A 16,004-nucleotide genomic window follows, 5' to 3' on the forward strand; every position below is an offset into this window, starting at 1 on the left:
GTTCCCGGAAGGTTTTCTGTCACTTCTTTCAAGGGGTAGAACCTTTCTTAAAATGAACCTTTTAACTTGTACTGTTAGAAGTAATTCCACTTTAGTAACTGTTCAACAGAGAAGTACGTTTTGCTGGTTTTAATGTTAGTTCATTCTTTTTTATTAACAGTATTTTTTTTAGATAATTATCTAATTTAAATTTATTTATTTATTTATTTGTTTTTTAATTTGACCTGAGAGGGACAGAGTCGGGGGGAGAGAGAGGGAAAGTGCGAAAGCGATCTGCCAGGTCCAGGACTTGAACCGTGTTGGCCTTGTGGGAATCCAGGGCCCTTCACCACCACCATGCCACCTGCCAGTTTAATGATAGTTCTTTCTAACAAAAGCGTTTGGAGATATCTGTATCTATCTATTTACCTTTTTTAAAAAAAAAAAACCAGAATTATTTAACTTTAATTATTTATTTAAATTTGACCAGATTGGGACCAGCAGTTGGCTTAATGGCTATGTCACAACCATGTAGTCAACTGTGGTTCGAGTCCTGGACCCGGTGGCTTAAACACATGCCAGGCGCTTGTGCTTGAGTGCCCAAGATCCTGAGAGGAGAACAGAGAAGAGAGGAGAAGGGATTGCAGCATGGCCATCTCTCTGGGGGAGGCGGTGACTTCTCTCTTTTTGTCTGTCTCTCTTTCTCTGCCTTTCTGGCAAGCGCACATACCCTATAGCAAAAACTTCTTAAAAAAAAAAAAATTTGACCAGAGAGGGACAGAGCCAGAGAAAGAGTGAGGGAAAGTTACAAAGTAAGCTGTTAGGTCCTAGACTCAAGCATGGTCAGCCATGTGGGAATCCAGCGCCCTCAACCACCGCGCCACCTGCTGACTCCTATATATTTACCTTTAATGTCAAGGTGGTATGGCGTAAAATGTTCAAAGATGTCTGATATAGGTGGACTCAGTTTACATATTAAGGACAAGAAGGTTGAATTTATCCACAAACCTCTATCTTAAGCAGCACATTCTCATCTTTTGACTTAAATGTTTGTGGGTATTGCTTTAAACAGGTGAAGAAGATAATCTTAGTCTAGAGTTAAGTTAACCTTTTTATTCTCTTCTTTTGCAGATATGAAGTGCAGAGACTCCCATTCACAGCTCTCTATTCTGTTTCCTGCAACAGCACACACACTCTGATGGTATCTCACCTGTTTGGAAATGGCTTATTAGTATGTTTTACTTTAACTCCTTGCCTTCCCATCAAAATTTAGGAATCTTTTCCCATTTGTGAAAAAAGTTATTTAAAATTCATATTGAAGTATCATGTTTAAGGGAAAAGATGGGAGTCTTTATAGTTTCTCTGTACATCGTTTGATCTCTAGTTTTTTTTTTTCTTTTTCGTTTTTTCTTTTTTAAAGAATTTTGGGCCTGCAAGCTAGCAGGTGGTGTGGTGATTGGGGTGCTAGATCCCACATGGCCGACTGCAAGGTTCAAATCCCAGACCCAGCGGCCTTAAAAGCATGCCAGTTACATGTGCGTGTGTGTCCAAAGTCTGGAGAGAAGAATAGAGAAGGGATTGTAGCATGACCATCCCTCCTGCGGGTAGATTTCTCACTTTCCCTCTCTGTCTCTCTGTCTCTCTCCTGCAAGTGCACATTCGTGCCCTATAGTCAAAACATAAACAAAAACAAAAATATTTGGTTTGGGACTTTTTTACTTTTGTTTTTTATGGTTAGAAAGCAGTAAGACAAGTGTGCTTTCTACTGATGTATTTAATAATGAGAGAGAGAGACACACTCGGTAGTGTGTATGCTATTGAATCAAACAGAAGAGAATGCCAGTGAATGTGTGAGAATCTGGATTTCAAATCTGCAAAAGGAAGGTGCTAAAAGGTAAGTTTTTGAAAATAGAAAGAATAGTGCTTTCCTGTTTTGAGGTGCTCATTTTATCTTTTTTTTTTTAACTTCTTTGTTAGAAAATGGCAGTTTTGAGTTTTGGGCTCTTTTGTTAATAGCTTTATAAGTAGCAGTTCCTTTTGTTGGATGAGTTCTTGATAGGAACCTCTTACATTTGAATTTTTGTAGTGAAAAAACTCAAGGTTTTTTTTTTTTTCTTTCATTAAGGGAGCTGTATCAACTTTTAATTCAATAAATATATATTAAGCACTTCTGTATAAGGTACCCATGTAGGTATTCTGAGAATAATATATATGAAACATGGTCCCTGCCCTCCAGAAGCTTATGTGGGAGACCACAATTGTGAAAATGAGGAGGAAATAAAACAGTGACTTTAAAATTTAGCCATTCAAGGAATTATTGCACCAATGATTTACTAGTTCGTATCCTTTTTATAATTTAATAATAATGACCTGCCATTATACGTGATTCGATTGTTCATTCTTTCTTATCTTGATTGTATACTTTTATACAGTTTTGGAGTTAACTGATGAATCTGAGATATACTATTTGTAGTCTACTGAGGCTATAACTATTCTCCATAGTTGCTTTAAAAATTAAAATTTTAAAGACTTGTTTGTTTAATTTTATTTGTTACTATTTATTTATATTAAAAATTCTTTTATTTTACTTATTTACCTATTTTAATTTCACCAGGGGTGGGGGGAGAGAGAGAGAAGAGAGAGAGAGAGAGTGAGCGAGCGAGCGAGAAGTGAGGAAGCAAGCTGCCAGGTCTGGGACTCAAACCGCGGGCAGCTACATGGGAGTTCGGCATCCTTAACCACCATGCCACCTGCTGACCCCACTATTATTTATTTTTTAATTTGAACAGAGAGAGAGAGGGAGTGAGAAAGGGAAAGTGAGAAGGCAAGTTGCCAGGTCTGGGACTTGAACCATTGTTGGCCATGTGGGAATCCAACATCTTTATCACCACTCCGTTTGCCAGCCCCCCTTTCCATTGGCCAGCAGGTAGCATGGTGGCTAAGGCACTGGATGCCATATGGTTTGAGATGATGCCAGGTGCGTGTGTGCATGGGAAAAATCCTGAGAGGAGGATGGAGGAGAAGAGATTGTGTGGCCGTCCTCCCTGGAGAGGTGATTTCTCACATTACCTCTCACTCTGTCTCTCTGGTGAGCACACATGCCCTACAGTAAAATTAAAAATAGTAGTAGTAATAATAAAATTAAATCTGTAAAAAAACTGTATCCTGTGCTAGCAACATAGTCCAGTGGGTAAGGGGGACTGGATCCCACATGGTTGATGACCACGTGGTTTAAATCTTGACTCAGTGTCTTTTTTTTCCCTCAGTGTCTTAAAAACCACATGAGGCAAATGTGTGTATGCCTGAAATCTAGGTGAGATGGAAAAATGGAGGAGGAATTGCACATGACTGCCCAATTTTGGGTATTCTCTCTCTCTCTCTCTCTGTATCTTGCGAATGCACATGTTTTCTGGTGGTTAAAAAAATAAAAATTTGTATACTGTTTGAATCTGTCACTGAATAAAGCCTCTAGGTTAAAAGTAACAAGAGCTAGGACCAACAGATGGAGTAATGGTTATGTCACTGGACTCTCTGTTGAACATGGTTTGAATCCTGGACCTGGTGGCTTAAAACTCATGCAGGGTGTATTGAGCATGCATGCCCAAGATCCTGAGAGGAGAATGGAGAGGGAATTGCGATATGGCCATCCCTCGGAGAGAGGCCAGGGAGTGATTTTCTTGCTTTCTGTCTCTGTCTCTCTGGCGAGCTGCATGTGCCTTATAGCAAAAATCATTGTGTACCTATTATGTGCCAGAGGTTATAGTTTATAATGGGTGGTGTTTAACTCTAAAACATACGCTTTTATTATTAGGAAGTTAGTTGGGCTGATAAATTTTCTTTTAAGCTGAAAAGAAAGCATTGATGTTAACGAAATAGAATGTTTATCATGATTTCAGTGGCTATATGGGATGTTACAAAATGATACAGGCATTGGAGCCAACTCATTTTTGTTAGTTAATAGCTATGAAACATTCTGTTCATAGCCATGTTACAGTCAGTAAATAGCCATGATGTTTTTCTTTGAGTGTTTTACTGTTGGGTGCATGCACTTGCTAGAGAGGCAGAGAGACAGAAAGTGAGAAATCACCCTCTACGGGGATGGCCATACCGCAGTCTCATCTCTATTCTCTTGGGATTCTGGGCACCCGTGCACATGCGCCCAGTGTGATTTTTTTTTTTTATATATTCTATTTGTTATTATTTTTTAATTTGCCCAGAGAGAGACAGAGAAAAAGAGAAAGACAAAGACAAACAAAAAGAAAAAGCAAGCTGCTAGGTCCAAGGGCTCAAACCATGGTCAGCCATGTAGGAATCCAACACCTTTAACCACCATTTCACCTGCCAGCATCCCCTCAGGGTGAGTTTTAAGCTGCCAGATTTGGGACTCGAACCGCAGTTGACTTCGTGGGAGTCCAGTGAGATAACCATTATGCCATCTGCTGGTCCCAGCCATGAGGTTTTTTTTTTTTAAGAATTATTTATTTAATTTTCTTTATTCATTCATTTATTTTAATTTGACCATTGAGAGAGAGACATAGAGGGAAAGTGAGAAAACAAGCCACCAGGTCTGGGACTCGAACTGTGGTCAGACATGTGGGAGTGTCCAACACCTTAACCATTATGGCACCTGCTGGTCCCTTCCAGCCATGAAGTTTTAATAACCAGTAAACAATCTGAAATTTTGTATCTTGCCTGTCTAGTAAGATAGGAAGGAATTAACATTTGGGAGACTATTCTGTCAATGTACATGTGCTCTTTCTTCAGTCTTCAAAAGGTCTAGTTACTGTTTTTATTCTGTACTCTACTCTGATAATATACATAGTACAGAGATGTGTTTTAAAGTTGTAAGAGTTTCCTACCATATGGAAAAAGTCTCCCTGTCATTGTATGTTTTGCTGGGTATTCATAGTTGAAGAGCACATTTTTGAGGAAAATCTTTTTGTTAAGAAAAGGAGCAGGACACATACAACTCAAGGATGAAAAGAAAGGCGGTAGTAAATAGTAGATTCTTGTACTGGACAGCTCCTCAGGTTACTTGGCTGTAGTACTAGACAGCTGAGTTCTAGTATTGGTTCCCATTAACACTGTTTGTGTCTCTCTAGATCACAGTCTTTTTGGTTATTAATGAAGCTAGTTAGTTTGGCTTTGGGTAGGTCACTTAAACACAAATTTTATGCCTCAGTTTATATATATGTAAAGTGTCCAAGTAGCCTATTTTTATGTATCTTTATTTGATTCTTATATACTCCTTTTTTCTAGGTAGCTTGCTTTAACATGGTTCTCCTAAAAGGATATTTTTGAGTGTCTGATCGAAAACAGATTTCAAGTAGTATTTACTTGAAAATGAATGCCTTTTCAGTGAAGCATGCATTTTCTAGTTTACTGGAGGCTTTTGTATTGTTCCAATATACCTAGCCCTCATAGCTAGTTTAAGTTACCTACCCACTCTTGGGCTTATTAGCAGTGTCTGATGGCATAATTTAATATGAACAGGTGAGAGTAGTCAGCTCTACAAATTCAGTTTGAAAATTTCCTATATATATATATATGTGTATATATATATATATTTTTTTTTTTTTTTTTTGAGTTTTGCTATAGGGCACGTGTGCTTGCCAGAAAGACAGAGAGAGAGAGAGTGCGAGAGATCACTCCCTAGAGGGGATGGTCATGCCGCAATCCCTCCTCCTCCATTCTCTTCCTGGGATCTTGGGCACGCATGCGGCATGAGTTTAAGCCACCGGGTCCGGGACTCCAACTGTGGTCAACGACATGGGAGTCTAGCGATATAGCAATTATGCCAACTGCTGGTCCCCTTAATCTTATGCTTTTGTAGTTTTGATATAAGCACTCTTTCAGGTTGCTGAACTGTCTTACAATGGTTATTTTAGATAGAATAATGAATCAATGGTTATATCATATTTTCTGTTGAACTTTTTATTAGGGGAAATGAACCGTCATTATATATAGCCTGGTTTCTAAATTTATCAGCATCTAGGCAAATTCGAGGCATCATATAGCTGCCTCCACTAGATTATTATTATTTTTTTTTGGAGAGGTTTTTGCTATAGGGCACGTGTGCTCGCCAGACAGAGAGAGACAGAGAGACAGAAAGCAGGAAATCACCCCCCAGGGGGGATGGCCACGCTGCAATCCCTTCTCCTCCATTCTCCTCTCGGGATCTTGGGCACGCACGCACATGTGCCTGGTGTGAGTTTAAGCCACTGGGTCCGGGACTTGAACCGTGGTCGACTACGTGGGAGTCCAGCGACATAGCCATTACGCTAACTGCTGATCCCCTCCACTAGATTATTTTAAAACAGATACTCTAAGACTATCACTTTATCCATAACTTTTTTTTTTTTTTTTTTTGCTATAGGGTGCGTGCACTCGCCAGACAGAGAGAGACAGAGAGACAGAAAGCGAGAAATCACCCCCCAGGGGGGCATGGCCACGCTGCAATCCCTTCTCCTCCGTTCTCCTCTCGGGATCTTTGGCGCGCATGCACACGTGCCTGGCGTGAGTTATAAGCCACCAGGTCCGGGATGCAAACCGTGGTCAACTACATGGGAGTTTAGTGACATCTCATAGCCATTACACTAACTGCTGGTCCATCCATTACTATTTCAGTGTAGTAAGGGATAAGGACTTAAACCATAACCATACTATCTGTAAAATAGAATACCTAAAATAGAAGTATCGATTTCTTTAAACTGTGAGACATCCTCAGGGTTGAGCATCATATTCTCTCAAAATTAAAATTTTAAGACTGTCTTGTTAAAACTACTATCCAAATCGTTTATTCAGTATCATTAATTTCTTAAGTTTATTTTTATCTGCAGTTCTCTTGCAATTTTTTTTTTGTTTATATTTTTTGTTTAATGACACAGATAGGTACCCTCTGTTACCAGCTTACCACATAATGACAATGTCCCTTCAGCCTCCAAGTCAGCTAGGATCATGAATGTGCCTTGTGTGTTCAAGTTCACCCTGTGTCTAAACTCAGGCCTTCTGTCTGGCTCCAGTGTTATGCTGTGGTGTTGTATCACCTTTATTACTGTTTCTGGGTCATACTTGAAATTTGTTAAACCATGGACATTGTTTTGTGGCATTTTCTGCTTTCTGAATGTGTGTGTGTGTGTGTTTGTTTCTTAATTGCATCCCCTTGTATGCATTTTGATTTTTTAAAGTTGTTCTTTTCAGGCCAGCTGGTGGAATGGTGGTTAAGGCAGCTGGATCCCACATATCTGACAAAAGTGATCCAGTCTTGGACCTGGTACATGAAAAGCATGCCAGGTGCATGTGTGTGCGTGTCCAAAATTCTGAAAGGGATTGTTGTAGCATGGTTGTTCCCCACAGTGGCCGAGGCTGCTTTCTTACTTTTTGCAGGTGGAGTACATAAGAGCCACAATCCTTTTAGGGACTCTTTTTTTTTTTTTCCCAAATTTTATTTATTCATTTATTTTAATTTGACCAGAGAGAGACACGTGGAGCGAGAAGTGAGAAAACAAGCCACTCCACGTCCATGACTCAAACCATCATTGGCCATGTGGGAGTGTCCAACACCTTAACCACCACGCCACCTGCTGGCCTCTAGGGACTCTTCAGAAAACAAAAGTAATTGGGGCTGGCAGGTTGCATGGTAGTTAGGGCACTGGATACCCACATGGCTGACCACAGTTCGAGAATGGACCTGGTGGCTTGCTTTTTTAACTTTCCCTTTCTCTCGCTCTCTCTCTCTCTCTCTGGTCATATTTTAAAAATAGTAACAACAATGAATAAATAAATAAAATAAAATAAATAATTCTTAGCCATTATGCTAACTGCTGATTCCTATTTATTTTATTTTAATTTGACCAGAGAGGGACAGAGAGAGAAAGAGAGATCCAGTCTTGGACCTGGTACATGAAAAGCATGCCAGGTGCATGTGTGTGCGTGTCCAAAATTCTGAAAGGGATTGTTGTAGCATGGTTGTTCCCCACAGTGGCCGAGGCTGCTTTCTTACTTTTTGCAGGTGGAGTACATAAGAGCCACAATCCTTTTAGGGACTCTTTTTTTTTTTTTCCCAAATTTTATTTATTCATTTATTTTAATTTGACCAGAGAGAGACACGTGGAGCGAGAAGTGAGAAAACAAGCCACCCCACGTCCATGACTCAAACCATCATTGGCCATGTGGGAGTGTCCAACACCTTAACCACCACGCCACCTGCTGGCCTCTAGGGACTCTTCAGAAAACAAAAGTAATTGGGGCTGGCAGGTTGCATGGTAGTTAGGGCACTGGATACCCACATGGCTGACCACAGTTCGAGAATGGACCTGGTGGCTTGCTTTTTTAACTTTCCCTTTCTCTCGCTCTCTCTCTCTCTCTCTGGTCAAATTTTAAAAATAGTAACAACAATGAAATTAAATTCTTCTTTAAAATTTTATTAATTTATTTTTTACTTTTAAATTCGCTACAGAGTACATGTGCTTCATTGGAGAAACAGATGCAGAGAGAGAGGGAAAGTGAGAAAGTATTCCCTAGTGGGGATGGCCATACTGCATTCCCTTCTCCATTCTCCTCTTGGGATTTTGGGCATGCACACACATACTCCTGATGTGTTTTCAAGCTGTCTGGGTCCGAGACTCAAAACTATGCAGCCAGCCATGTGAGATCTAGCTGTTTTAACCACCATGTCACTGGCTAACCCCCTCAAGAACTCTTTGAAAGCCTCTGTTCTCTTGATTGGGGTCAGTAGAAATTATTATGGATATTTTTTATCCTGCCTGCAGACTTTTAGCTCTATTCTTTAAACATACCTCTGTTTTTAGTAATTTAAACCATAGCAGATTTAACCAGTCAATGTTATCTGCAGAGAGCAAAAGTCTAGGCTTCTGAAAAGGCAGTTTCTCAGCCTTTTCAGTCCATATATAAAGGGACATTATGTATTGGGACCAATGGTTTCTCCTGATACAGAGGGATTATTTAAACTTTATCTCTGGATCCTAAAACTTACTATTAATCCACTTTGAAATCTTGACTAGTATTTCCTGAATCAACTTTTTTTAGACCTGACCTGTGCTTAAAAATGCCTGTGCATTTTAATTTTTGCGCTACATGAGTAATAAAAGTTATAACTAGTTTTGTTTCAGGATTGATCTTTTTATAGATATTGACTTTATGTGTGTATGTTGGTTTAAAAAGACTAGAGATGATTTCTTTAGAAAACTTCAGATTTCACTAAGTTCTTAAAACAATTTATAGAAAATGTATTTGTATTTTAAGGAAATATAAACCAAGACCATGATTTCTTTTCTTTACAGAGACCATGAAACGTATGGTGCAATAGCTCTACTTTTGGTGGGAAAAATATACAGCCATTCTGGTGAAGCAGTGAGTAGTGGTATCAGTAGTTTATACTAAAGCATCCAGGTTGAGAATTGAGGTCATCAAGTAGTGTGCTAGAATGATTGCTGACTTTTGCATATTTAAAACACTTAAATATTTTTTGGTGATTATTTTGCTTATATCCCAAGATGTAACATAAAGGGTTTCCACAGTAAAATGCAAAGACTCAACGGCCAATCATTTCCTGATCTGGACAGTTTTAGGAAGCTTGTTACAATGCTTTATTGAGGGTGAGTGCTTCCATTGCTGGTTTAAAAAATTTTTTTTGGGAATGATTAGTTGTTAGACATTTAAAAACTTAGTTTGGATTGATATAAAGAATTCTGTAACGTTGTGGCATTATAAATTTTACAAGTAAGTTTTATATTCAATATAACTAAGAGATACACAAACTGCCAGGCATGTTTTATTGGGTGTGGGGTTTCTAATAAGGTTAATTTTCAACCTTTTATGCGTAAATCAGACTGAACTTCACCGTATACTGTTTTAAAGTGAGGCTCTTGACAAAACTAGGTCAGATCTTACTAAGATGTCTGCTTTTGTGGGGGCTGTCAAAGAATGTGTATTAGCTGCTCATTTTTAATATTATGCTTGAGTTAATAAAACAATGACATTTTTAGTAATTTATAGTATGATTCGTGCCTATTTAGGATATCATTATTTCTTGATATTATTTATTGGCCCTGCTCTTCCTAAAATAATGTGCCTGATTTGGGTACATATTGCGGTAAATTAGAAGCTTGCTATAGTGGCAAATTATGCAAGAAATTAAGAAGCGGTTAAGTAACATTTTAGGGGACTACAATCTAGACTGTTTTTGCTAGACACTTTTGGGCAGTGGTCCTCAAAATTATACATAAATTTCTGAGCCCCAGTCCACCAGCTTACATTTAAAATGTTTTATTTATTTTTTTAATTTAATTGTTATTAATTATTTTTTAATTTGGAGAGAGGCAGAGAGAGAGAGAGGAAGAGAAAGTGTGAAAGCGTTGCTAGGTCTGGACTACACTTAGCTATGTGAGAGTCCAGTGCCTTAACCACCACGCCTGCTGGCCCTTCGACTAGTTTACATTTTAAGCAAGGTGATTTGGGTGCTAGCTGTTCTTGAGGCATGCCTGGAGATTACTGATTTTTAGGGTTTTGTTTTACAAATTAGTAGAATGACACATTTGTTAAACCTGTTTTAAAGGTTACTGATTGAGAATGAAACATAATTATAAACTAAGGAATACATGTGGGGACAGGCAATAGGGGCATGGGATCAGGATCCTAATTGTAAAACTAGTGAAAGGGTTGGAAATATTGATGGTTTTTAAAATGGCCACCACAGATTTCAGTAGTCCATAATTTTCATCTCTTCCCTCTTTCTTTTTATTTGGGAGAGGTTTTTGCTATAGGGCACGTGCGTTCACCAGACAGAGACAGAAAGAGAAATCACCCCTCGGGGGGATGGCCACGCCGCAATCCCTTGTCCTCCATTCTCTTCTTGGGATCTTGGGGCACGCATGCACATGCGCCGGGCATGAGTTTTAAGCCACCGGGTTCGGGACTCAAACTGCGGTTGGCTACTTGGGAGTTCAGCGACATAGCCATTACGCAAATGCTGTTCCCTCTTCCCTCTTTCTTGATCCAGTTTTACATAGTCACCTTACTATAAAGTCACGTTTTTAGCCTTTCAGAACCAGTGCCCCATCAGGTTCTGTCACTTTTCTGTATATTCCTACCATTTAAGAAACCTTAAGCTTTACTTTCTGTACTTAATAGCTACTTTGTTATCTCCCATTTCTTTGCTAGGCCTTGTGTGAAGTACTTTGTTTTACTAGTAAAATCTCGTGAAAAAAATTCTGTTATGGACATTTTACAGATGAAAAGGCTGAGGCTCAGAGATTAATAAGTAAATTGCTTATCTTTATAAATGGCAAGGACTGTCACATGACATAATGGTTACATTGCTGGACTTGCACATGATCAACTTTGGTTCCAGTCCTGGACCTGGTGGTTTGAAACTCAGGCCAGGTAGACGTGAGTGGGTGCCCAAAATCCCAAAGGGTAAATGGAGGAGAGGGGATTGCAGTGTGGCTGTCCTCCTAGAGGGGTGATTTCTCACTTTCTGTCTCTCTTTCTCTGTCTCTCTGGTGAGTGCATGACCCCATAGCAAAAAGCTCTCTCTAAACAAAAAAATGCACACACACACACACAGAGCAATATATATCAGATATTATTAGGTATATTGAAAATGCCTTTTGGAGTAATGCACAATTCTCTTAAGGTTTTTTTTGTTTTGTTTTGTTTTGAGAAGTTTTTGCTATAGGGCTCTTATGCTCGTCCAGAAAGACAGAGAGAAACAGAAAGCAAGAAATCACCCCCCAGGGGGATGGCCACACTACAATCCCTTCTCCTCCATTCTCCTCTCAGGATCTTGAGCATGCATGCACATATGCCTGGCAAGTTTAAACCACCAGGTCCTGGACTGGAACCACGTACTACCTGGGAGTCCAGCGTTGTAGCCATTACGCCATCTGCTGGTCCCAAGATTTTTTAAAAAGAATTTTTAATTTAATTTTATTTATTCATTCATTTATTTGAATTTGACGAGAGAGAGAGAGATAAGCCACCAGATCTGGGACTCCCAGCCATGGTTGGCCTTGTGGGAGTGTCCAGCGCCTTAACCACCATGCCACCTGTTGGCCCCCAATTCACTTAAGATTCTAAAACAACCGCGTTAACATTAAAATATACTTAACTATTTTACTATTAGCTTATGGTTTTCATGGGGAACTAACCTGTAGTTAGAAATGATAGAGCTCTGTTTCTCATGAAGGCAGCCTTAAAATCCTAGTTGCTGTGTAGTTCAGTTTTGTGAATCCTGGGACATTTTTGGAAATTGGGTTTCTCCTCCTAGATGGTCTTGGGTTCTAGATTGCATTCCGTTTTGGCTTGCTTGGCCCTGGAAATAACGTGAAGTCTACTTTGCAAAGCAGCACAAACTGTCAGCTTCAAAGCTAATTTAGCACAGATCAGTGTTCAGTGAGTGTTGGAAGACTAAATTTGACAAGAATTTAACGACTAGGGAGCCAGCAGATGGCGTAAAGGTTATGTTACTGGTCTCCCACATAGTTGGCTTGTGGTTCAAGGCCTGGACCTGATGGTTTAAAACTCACACAAGGTGGAGACCAGCAGGTAGTATAATGGTTAAGTCACTGGACTCCCACATAGCTGACTGCTGTTCGAGTCCTGGACCTGGTGACTTCTAACTCATGCCAGGGACATGTGTGCGCTGCTGAAAATCCCGAGAGAGGAGGAAAAAGGATTGCGGCGTGGCCAGCCACCCCCCGCCCCCGACCAGGAGGTAATTTCTCATTTTCTGTTTCTCTCTCTCTCTCTGGTGAGCACATGCACTCAAAATCTCAAAAATAAAATAACACTCATACCAGGTGTGTGCATGTTTGTGTGTGTGTGTGTGTGTGTGTGTGTGTGTGCTCAAAATCCTGAGAGGAGAATGGAGGAGAAGGGATTAAGGAGTGGCCATCCTCCTTGGGGGTTGGTATCTTACTGCTCACTGTCTCTGTCTCTCTCTCCCTGGCCAGTGCATGCACCAAAGGCAAAAACTTATTTAAAAAAAAAAAAAAAAAAAGAACCCAAATAGTAAAGAAAATATCTTTATTTTTTAAAAGATTTTGTCATAGGGCACATGCACTTGCTGGGGAGAGACAAAGTGAGAAATCACCTAGGGTTGGGGGGGAGGATTGTCCATGCCATAATCCCTTCTCCTCTTAGGATTTTGGGAATGTACTCTCAGGCTGATAGGCACAGTTGCCTAGTGTGTTTTTCAAGGTGCTGGGTGGATACTTGAACCACATAGTCAGCAATGTGGAATTTAGCATGTTAACCACCTGTTGGCCCAGTATGTATATATTGTATACATTATATATATACAAAGTTATATTTTGTGTATATATATATATCTTATATAATTTCTGTAATTATATATATAAATATATATTTATGAAATATTTATCACATTTGCCCCCTGTGTTTTTCTTTTTTTTTTTAGAGGTTTTTGCTATAGGGCGCGTGCGCGCGCCAGAAAGAGAGAACATGAGTTCAGCGACATAGCCATTACGCCAACTGCTGGTCCCATGTATTTTTTTATTTTTTTTTTTAAGAGATTTTTGCTATAGGATGTGTGCATTCACTAGAGAGACAGAAAGTGAGAAATCATCCTCAGGGTGGATGGCTGCACTGTACTTCATTCTCCATTCTCCTTCTGTAATTTTGGATATGCATGCACATGTGCCAGCATGAGTTTCAAGCCTCCTGGTCTGGGACTTCAACTGCAGTTGTTCATGTGGAAGTCTAGCGACATAACCATTGATACCTCTGCTAATCTGGTGGATTATTTTTTTAAGCTACTGTGTCCAAGGCTTGTGCTGTGGTCGGCCTTGTGGGAGTCTAGTACCTTTTTATTTTATTTTATTTTTTTGGCGAGGTTTTTACTATAGAGCGCGTGCACTTGCCAGAAAGACAGAGACAGAAAGCAAGAAATCACTCTGTGGTGGGATGGCCACGCTGCAATCCATTCTCCTCTTGAAATCTTGGGATTTTAGACAGGTTTGTGCACATGCTAAGCCACTGAGTCTGGGATTTGAACCATGGTCGACTACATGGGAGTCCAGTGACATAGCCATTACACCAACTGCTGGTCCCGATAATTAAAAAGATCCTTCTATACCAGCATTCATTTTCTTGGGAAAATATCAGGTATGTTTCTCTAAGTGGTATTGTGTAAAAGTGAAGTTAACATTAGTCTAATCTTCAGAATATTTTGTCACACTGTGACTATTAGAATTTTCTTGGATGATATTTTTTTTTCCTTTTTTAGTTTTAGTTTTTTTTGTTATAAGACACATGTGCTTGCTGGAGAGAGACAGAGACAGAAAGTGAGAAATCACCCCCTGGGAATAAACATGCTTCAGTCCCTTCTCCATCCTCCTCTCAGGATTTTGGGGGTGCATGGACATAACATATGTTTGGTGTGTTTTTTGAGATGCCAGGTCTAGGACTTCAGTTGTGCAGTCAGCCACATGGGATTCAGCCACCTGTTCACTACACCACTGGTGGCCTGCTACTTGTATTTTTTTTTTAAGAACTATTTTATTTAACATTTATTTATTTTAATTTGACCAGAGAGAGAGAGAAAGTGAGAAAGCAAGCCACCAGGCCTGGGACTCGAACCACGGTCGGCCATGTGGGAGTCTAGTGCACTTAACCACCATGCCACCTGCTAGACCTGCTACCTGTAATTTTAAACATATGTTTTTTTTTTCTTTTTCAAATTACTATTTATTTAATTTCACTTGTTATTATTTTTAAATTTGACCAGAGCAAAGTGTGGGGATGAGGAGGGTGAGAAAGCAAGTTGCCAGGTATGGGACTTGAACTGTGGTTAGCCATGTTGGAATCCAGCCTCCTTAGCACCATGCCACCTATAGCCCACCCCCGTCTTTTTTAATTGCCAGAGGGCATGAGTACTCACCAGAGTGAAACACCACTCAGCAGTTGGATATGGTCACACCACAATCCCTTCTTTTCCATTTCTCCATTCCTCAGTGTCTTGGGCACACATGCCCATGCACCTGACATGTTTTTCAAGCCATGAGGGCAGTGCAGGGTTTTGCCTTTTAGTCAAATGTGGTCTGGCTCCCTTGACCACTAGTCTCTGGGTTAGGCTATGGGGTTAGGCTATGGTTTGCTACCTCTAATTCTCATGTTTGGGCTACCTATAGTTTTTTTTTTTTAATGAATTATTTTTAAATTTTATTTGTTACTATTATTTGACTGGAGAGAGACAGAGAGAGAAAGGGAAAGTGAGAATGCAAGCCACCAGGTCCAGTACTTGAACTGTGGTTGGCCATGTGGGAGTCCAGCACCTTAACCATTGCACCATCTGCTGGCCCCCACTACCTGTAATTTTATAAAAGTATTGAATAGACTTGAAAAAAGATTGAGTAAAAATTCTTATGCTCAGAAAAATATTCTCTAGGGACCAGCAGATAGCTTAATGGTTATGTCAGTCACTGGACTCCCACATAGTCAACTGCAGTTTGAGTCCTGGACCTGGTGGCTTAAAACTCATGTCAGGTGTGTGTGTGTATGCATGCCCAAATCCCAAGAGAACGGAGGAGAAAATATTGCAATGTGGCCATCCTCCTGGGGGTAATTGCTTACCTTCTGTCTCTCATGAGCGCACATGCCCTATAGCAAAAATCTCTCTTAAAAAAAAAAGGCAAAATATTTTTTTAAATGTTGTTTAGCCATCCTCCTCATCAGTTAACTTTTAAAAAGTTAATTTTTTCCATGTTCGAGAGTATAGGAGAGGGAGAGAGTGTACATGAACACCCCCAACAGAGTTCCAAGATCCTGACCCACCCCGTGCTTCAGCCAGCCCCACACATACTGAGGGACATCTCAGGACTTGAACTGGGAACCTTCCCATGTGGGATTGCCTAATGGAGTATTACATTATACTCCACTGCACCACTATCTGCTTCCCTAATCATTTACTTTTAAAAGTTAGTGTCTGGTGACCAGCAAACTGTGTGGTAGCTAAGGCGCAGGACTCCCACATGGCCAACTGT

At 40.0% G+C, this 16,004-nt stretch overlaps 1 protein-coding gene across 5 annotated transcripts in view; it reads left to right on the forward strand.

Moving 5' to 3' along the window:
* Positions 1-9,279: 9,279 nt before the first annotated feature.
* Positions 9,280-16,004, forward strand: part of PWWP2A (PWWP domain containing 2A) — a 44,150-nt gene continuing 37,425 nt past the window's right edge. For 4 of the 5 annotated variants that reach the window (XM_027766939.1, XM_027766940.1, XM_027766941.1 and 1 more), the window contains exon 1: positions 9,280-9,351. The gene's annotated coding sequence lies outside the window, so the exon portion shown is untranslated. Of the gene's footprint in view, positions 9,352-9,378; positions 9,597-16,004 lie in introns of those variants that run through there. The other variant, XM_027766938.1, reaches the window with a different exon arrangement.

This window comes from Tupaia chinensis, unplaced genomic scaffold (assembly GCF_000334495.1).
Source record: "Tupaia chinensis unplaced genomic scaffold, TupChi_1.0 Scaffold143796_1, whole genome shotgun sequence".
In the NCBI taxonomy this organism is placed as follows: domain Eukaryota; kingdom Metazoa; phylum Chordata; class Mammalia; order Scandentia; family Tupaiidae; genus Tupaia; species Tupaia belangeri.